The sequence below is a fragment of the Saimiri boliviensis genome, chromosome 11, assembly GCF_048565385.1.
Source record: "Saimiri boliviensis isolate mSaiBol1 chromosome 11, mSaiBol1.pri, whole genome shotgun sequence".
Taxonomy (NCBI): Eukaryota; Metazoa; Chordata; class Mammalia; order Primates; family Cebidae; genus Saimiri; species Saimiri boliviensis.
The window spans coordinates 23174814-23181935 of record NC_133459.1 but is presented as its reverse complement, the minus strand read 5'-3'; the positions used below and the strand labels follow the sequence as shown (position 1 = coordinate 23181935).

At 48.1% G+C, this 7122-nt stretch overlaps 1 long non-coding RNA gene across 1 annotated transcript; it reads right to left on the bottom strand.

The window, feature by feature from the left end:
* Positions 1 to 1639: 1639 nt before the first annotated feature.
* Positions 1640 to 5813, bottom strand: LOC120366112 (uncharacterized). Its single transcript, XR_005580863.2, has 3 exons — positions 5596 to 5813; positions 3142 to 3303; positions 1640 to 2311 (listed from the first exon to the last, which is right to left on the bottom strand). It is a non-coding gene; the product is annotated as an uncharacterized LOC120366112 (long non-coding RNA).
* Between the last annotated feature and the right edge of the window lie 1309 nt (positions 5814 to 7122).

Below are 7122 nucleotides of genomic sequence, written 5' to 3'. Positions count from 1 at the left end.
GGGCTGGGTGTCTTGGAGGCCTTGGGCAGAATTCATTCACTCATTCACCAAACACAAAGCCCCACCCCACCCTCAGGTGCCAGACACCAAGAACAAGGTGAACAGGTCACACCATGCCCTCAGGGATCTCACAGGGCAGACAGACAGGAAAACAGGTTGTGCCAACCCAGTGTGGATCAGGGCAAACAAGGAAGGCTCCCCGGAGAAGGCGCCCCTCTCCCGAGAGCAGATGGAAAGAGAAGTAGGAATGGACCCGGCAGAGAAGCATCAGGAGGGAATCCCACGTGCAAAGGCTGGGCGGACTGTGAGCTCGGAGGATGGTGGGGAAAGTGGAGCAGTGGTGGGGGAGGAGCTGTGCCAGGGGTCGGTGGCACGGGGGTGCCAAGCGGAGACATGTGTGTCGGAGGGGAGCACCATGATGGTGCAGACTGGGGATAAGGGTGCAGAGACCTGCTCACAGGCGACTAAAATAGTCCGGGCAAAGGAGGGTGAAGCCCGGGCAGAATGACGGAGGAGCTAAGAGGCATCTTAGACATCACTGGCGCCAAAGTCACAGGAAGGCCGCCATGCCCCAAACTCCACGTCAAATGTCTCTTAGTGGCATTTAGTGTGCCACTGGGGACATGGTCTTAACAACAGTCTTTGTTATCACCCAGCTGGCCCTTGCCCTGTCCCTCCTGACCACTTCACAGTGTTTAGTGAAGCCTTATGTCCTGCCTCCGTTTCCTTAAAGGACTATTTGACCACACCGGAGGTCACATGCAGCCTCTCAGACTTGTGGGTCTGGGGCGCTCGGAGTCCGGCCAAGCTACCCCACTCTCCTTCATGGTCTAAAAATATAAAGATTATGAGACCGCATCCATGGTTCCTGAGTTCTATGTACTACATTTTAAATAATATTTCTAGTTTTTATTTTATTTTATTTTTTCGAGACGGAGTTTCGCTCTTGTTACCCAGGCTGGAGTGCAATGGCGCGATCTCAGCTCACCGCAACCTCCGCCTCCTGAGTTCAGGCAATTCTCCTGCCTCAGCCTCCTGAGTAGCTGGGATTACAGGCACGCGCCACCACGCCCAGCTAATTTTTTGTATTTTTAGTAGAGACGGGGTTTCACCATGTTGACCAGGATGGTCTCGATCTCTTGACCTCATGATCCACCGGCCTCGGCCTCCCAAAGTGCTGGGATTACAGGCTTGAGCCACCGCGCCCGGCCTCTAGTTTTTATTTTTAAACAGAGTCTCACTGTGTCACCCAGACTGGAGTGCAGTGTAGCCTCCAACTCCTGGGCTCAAGTGATCCTTCTGCCTCGGCCTCTCAAGAAGCTAGAACTACAGGTGTGCACCACCACAACTGGCTGATTTTCTTTTTTAGAGGCAGGGCCTCGTCATGTTGCCCAGGCTGGTCTGGAACTCCTGGTCTCAACCAAACCTTCCACCTTGGCCTCCCAAAGTGTTGGGATTACAGGGATGAGCCACGGCCCCCAGAGTAAATGACATTTTAAAGTGACACAAACTAATACATAATCATGAGAGGGAAAGTAGACAGTCCAGATTACCAAAAAGCACACAAGAAAAATAACCCATAATCGCCTGCCTACAAAGATAACCACCGTTAATATTTTTTTAGGCTTTGCTCCCCATTCAGATCTTTATTTTCTATAAATATATAAATACATTTTAGAAACATTTTTCTTTTCTCTTTATTTTTAAGATGGAATCTCGCTCTGTCACACAGGGTGAGTGAGTGCAGTGGTGTGATACTGGCTCACTGCAACCTCTGCCTCCTGTGTTCAAGCAATTCTCCTGCCTCAGCCTCCCAAGTAGCTGGGACTACAGGTGCAGGCCACCACGCCTGGCTATTTTTTTATATTTTTAGTAGAGACGGGATTTCACTGTGTTAGCCAGGATGGTCTTGATCTCCTGACTTCATGATCTGCCTGCCTTGGCCTCACAAAGTGCTGGGATTACAGGCCTGAGCCACCTTGCCCGGTCAGAAATAAACATTTTTCTAGCCAGACTCACACTGTATATACAGGTTATCAATTAATGCAGTTAAAAATAGAGATAAAAGTAATCTAGAATGAAATCAATGGAAAGATGGGATTACAGCTGTTTTCTGTTTTCTTCTTTATAGTTTTCTAAAATGAGCACACTTGTTCAGGGTATAGTATATTAAACTTCTAGATTGATAAATATCCAAGCAGAGGAGTTCAAGATTGTGCAAGGACTACATCTGTCATTAGCTGAAACAGTACCTCGTCCAGGCAGTCTTCTTTGATATCCTCATATTGGGTTTGATGCCTTCTCTTTATCTCTGGAATAATAATAATAGTTAATACTTACTCTATGCCAGACAGTATTCTAAATATTTTGCCATTTTTAAACCCAGCTCATTAAAGTATGCATTATCATTATCCCCATCTTACAGATGAAAAAAACTGAGGTTGGTGCGGTAGCTCACGCCTGGAATCCCAGCACTCTGGGAGGCTGAGGCAGGAGGATCACCTGAGGTCAGGAGTCTGAGACCAGCCTGGCCAACATAGTGAAACCCCATCTCTACTAAAAATGCAAAAACTAGCCGGCATGGCGGCACATGCTGTAATCCCAGCTACTCCAGAGGCTGAGGCAGGAGAATCACTTGAATCCAGGAGGCAGAGTTTGCAGTGAGCTGAGATCATGCCACAGCACTCCAGCCTGGGCAACAGAGTGAGAGTCTGTCTGAAAACAAACAAAACAAAACAAAAAACCCCGAGAAACAAGGACGGAATTCCACCCCAGTCCTGACGAAGGCAGAGCAGTCACTGAAAGGTTGAGTTTAAGTTTCCCACCAACTAAATGTACCGAAGGCTTAAAGAAATAATCAAGTTGACTTTAAGGGGAAAAAAAGTGAGATTTCTACACAATACTTGCTTATAAAGATTGATCAAAGGGGAGAAAAAACAAAAAAGAAATGAGAAAACGTCTTTTTTAAAAAACGGAGGGCCTTTCTCTGCATCTGAGAGGGATGCCTCTACCTTTCTGAGTTGTGATTCTAAGATTTCACGAAGCATGAAATCAAAACACAGCAGTCACTGTCACTGTGTCTGAATCCGTCTGGAAACCACCAGCCCACCCTTCCCCGCCTGAGCGGGGTGCTTTACAAACCAGGCCTCCCCGGAGCTGGGTCCAAGCCTCTTCATGGCAGGCTCACCCCTCTACCCGGATACCCACATGGTGGGAATATCTGCCCGGCAGCAGTCGTGCCCTGCCACAAACAGCTTCTATTTCTTTCTCCATGAAAACAACTCCGTCCTAAATCACTGATGCCTGAAATTAGAAAAAGACGAGGCTGTATTATCATAAAACTATTTGAACACAGTGGGGCCCCTTCGGTGGTGGAGGGGTGGCCAAAGACTCCCAGTTGCAGCCCCTGGAAGTGCTCAGAGGGATGAGAAATTTGGTTTTCATTAACAGCGAATGTGAGGAGTTTTGAGGCTCTGAATGGACCTTTGATTCTGGCTGGTGGTGGAATCTTTCCAGGGCCTGGTGGGTTTTGTTTCGTTTTGTTTTTGTATAAAATGGGCCAGGCCCTTCCAGCTTATATCTCCCTGTACTCCACGAGAATTGGGCAACACCCCAACCTCTTGACTTCTAAAGTCAACAGCTGGGGCCGGCAGGAGAGGCACCCGAGACCATTCGCCTTTATTGACTCTGAGGTTTTATTTAAAATGTTATGTTTCCCTGAGGCCTGTGCCAGACCCAACAAGCAGACCGGCCAGTGAGAGGCTGGCAAAGGCCAGGGGTTTGCACCACCCGGAAGACAGCCTACCTTGACCTGCCTCCTCCCAGCCAGCAACCCCCAGAAATGACCTCTGCCTTAGAATCTCCCCAGAAAATCCTCTTTCTTCCCCTCCATGTACTTCAAGTGAAAGAACACTGGTCTGCTCTTTTGTTCATTCAACACACATTGGTTAGGCACCCACTACAGTGGTGGGTGCTTGGGATGCAGCTGCAGACAAGTCACACAATGTCCTTATTCCCCTGGAGTCTGTATCCTAGTTGGGGAGAAAGGCCATAAATGAGTAAATAGGTCACATGACTGCAGACAGAGATCAGTGACACAAAAAAATAAAAGAGGATGATGGGTTGGAAGAAGACCCGGAGCTGGAAGGCATCGTTAGATAAGTTGGTCAGGAAAGGCCTCTCAGGGGAGCTGACCGCAGACTACCATAAACACAGCCAAGCACAGCCCAGTGTCACCCACTGTGCCAGATGTGGCATCTTGACTTCAGCAGATCAGCACTGTCTCTGGAATTTGGTGTGCAGCCACCAATTTACCAAATCCTTTCTTCCTGATATCCAACAGCAGAGAGGCACTAGAGCAGTTTACATGGCAGGGACAGCAGAACACCTTCACAGTCCAGCCTCAGGACTCCCTCACTTTATTCTCCGTCATAGTATCATTTAATTGACTCGGGTTGAAGTGATTCTCTTGCTTCTGCTTCCCAAGTAGCTGGGGTTACAGGCATGCGCCACCATGCCCAGCTCATTTTCTTTCTATTTTTAGTAGAGATGGGGTTTCACCATGTTGGTCAGGCTGATTGGACTCGAACTCCTGACCTGTGGTGATCCACCCACCTCGACCTCCCAAAGTGCTGGGATTACAGGTGTGAGCCACCGCATCCAGTCCACTGTCAGTCATCACCATGGTAAGATAGCTCCAGGGGACAAGAATGCCCAGCTCTGTGTGTGTGTGTGTGTGTGTGTATGTGTGTGTGTGTGTGTGTGTGTGTGTCTGAATTTTGTGCACACAAAGCCCCTCTAATAGCTCAAGGGGAGGCCTCCAGAGAGGCTGGCAGGTACAGGCTGTTAGAAGCAAAGACACAGAGGAGCCAAGGAGGAACTCATAGAAATGGAGTCATCTCCAGCCTCCTACCTAGTGATGCCCTTGGCATTACCTGGTGCACTGGGCTGGGCACTGTCCCACTCAAAATTCATATCCTTCTTGGAACCTGAGAATGTGAGCTTATTTAGAACTAGGGTCACTGCGGATGAAATTAGCCAAGACGAGGCTATACTGATGCAGGGTAGGCTCTTAATCCAATATGGCAATTAGATGAGGAGAAGAGACACAGAGACAGAGACAGGGAGAATGCCATGTGAAGATGAAGACAGAGGCTGGGGGGATGCATCTACAAGTTGAGGGGCTCCAGGGATTGCCAGAAGCCACCAGGAGCCAGGAGAGAGCCTGGAACAGATTCTCCTCAGATCCTCCCATAAGAACCAGCGCAGCCAACACCTTGATTTTGGACGTCCAGCCTCCAGAACTGTGAAAGGAGCAATGTCTGTTGTTCTGAGCCTCCCAGTTTGTGGCTCTGTGTCACAGCAGCTCTAGGAAATAAACACATGTGGGAGCATCTAGGTTACGAGTAAGAGGCAGCACCTGAGGCCACTGGGCACTGACGGGAGACCGCAGGCTCATACCATCATCCTCTGGCCAGAAGGACCTGGAAAGATGTTTATGTTCCAAAAGAGAAAGGAGGAAAAAGACACAAGCACACACACTTCCATAGCCTTCTAGGAGGTAAGGAGCTGCATCCCCACCCAGAGGAAACAGACCTGGATCTTGGCTATGGACAGGAACAGCAGTAGTCCGGGCTGGAAAATGTGTCCGAAAACTCCTGCAGTTGTTTCTGGAACTACATCTGGCTAAATGGGAGAGGTGCTGGGCCTGGCAGCTGGACCAATGCCCAGTTACAGAAAGAGGAGGGAGTGGCTGGCTAGCAGGTAAGTGGTGGTAGGGCTGGGAGAGAAGGAGAGAGTCACTCTCCTTTGCTCCAGAGACCCCTTGTCCAGGAGTACATGCTTAGGAACAGCGGAGGAGGCAGAGCCTGGCTGGGCTCTTGCCAAGTTTACCCTCTGGGTGGGAGACCAGAGGCCATATCTCTTCAGCCCTGACATTTCTTGCTGGATGAAGTACATCCCCAGGCCAGAGGAAACCACCAAGGAGAAAGAATTCACTAGAAACAACATTGCCCAAGTTTCACTCACTCAAGTACCATCTTCAGACATTTTGCCATGTCTCAGGATCAGCTCAGTGTATACATTGATGGGTAACTTGGATTTCATCAAAATAAAAGTAGATAGTTCATCAATAACACTCTCAAGATCCAGCCTGGGCAGCACAACGAGACCCCACCTCTTAAAAAAAGTTTAAAAATTAGCCAGACATGGTGGCACACACCTGTTGTACTAGTTGCCGGAGAGGCTGACTTGGGAGGATTGCTTGAGCCCAAGAGTTCAAGGTTACAGTGAGCTATGATCATACCACCGTACTACAGCCTGGGTGACCAAGTGAGACCCTGTCTCAATAAAAGCCTCAATCAAGAAAGTGAAATGAGGCTGAGCACACTAGCTCATGCCTGTAATCCCAGCACTTTCAGAGGCTGAGGCAGGAGGATCACTTGAGCTCAGAAGCTTGAGACCAGACTGGGCAACATAGTGAAACTTCATCTCTACAAGAAATACAAAAATTAGCAGGGCATGGTGATATGCAGCTGTAGTCCCAGCTACTGGGGAGGCTGAGCTGAGAGGATTGCTTGAGCCTGGGAGGTGGAGGTGGCAGTGAGCCAAGATTGCACCATTGTACTCCAGCCTGGGTGACAGAGTGAGACCCTGTCAAAAAAAGAAAGAAAGAAAAGAAAAGAAAGAAGGAAAATGAAATGACAACGAACAATGGGAAAAAACGTTTGTAAATCATATATCTGACAAGAGTCTAGAATCCAGGATATATAAAGAACTCTTGCAATTCAGCAACAGAAAGACAAAATAACCCAATTTAAACATGGTCAAAATACTTGAACAGACATTTTCCCAAAACAGATATACAAATGGCCAAGAAACACACGAAAAGATGCTCAATATCATTAGTCATTTGAAAAATCCAAATCAAAACCACAGTGAGATACTCTTTCATAGCCACTAGAATGGCTACAATTTAAAAGAAAAAGAGAGAGTGTATGAGAGAGAGAGAGAGAAGGAAATAAAAAGAAAGAGAGAGAGAGAAGGAAAGGAAAGGAAAAGGGAAAGGGGAGGAAGGGAAAGGTAAGGTAACAAGCACTGGTGAGAACGTGCGCAGAAACTGGA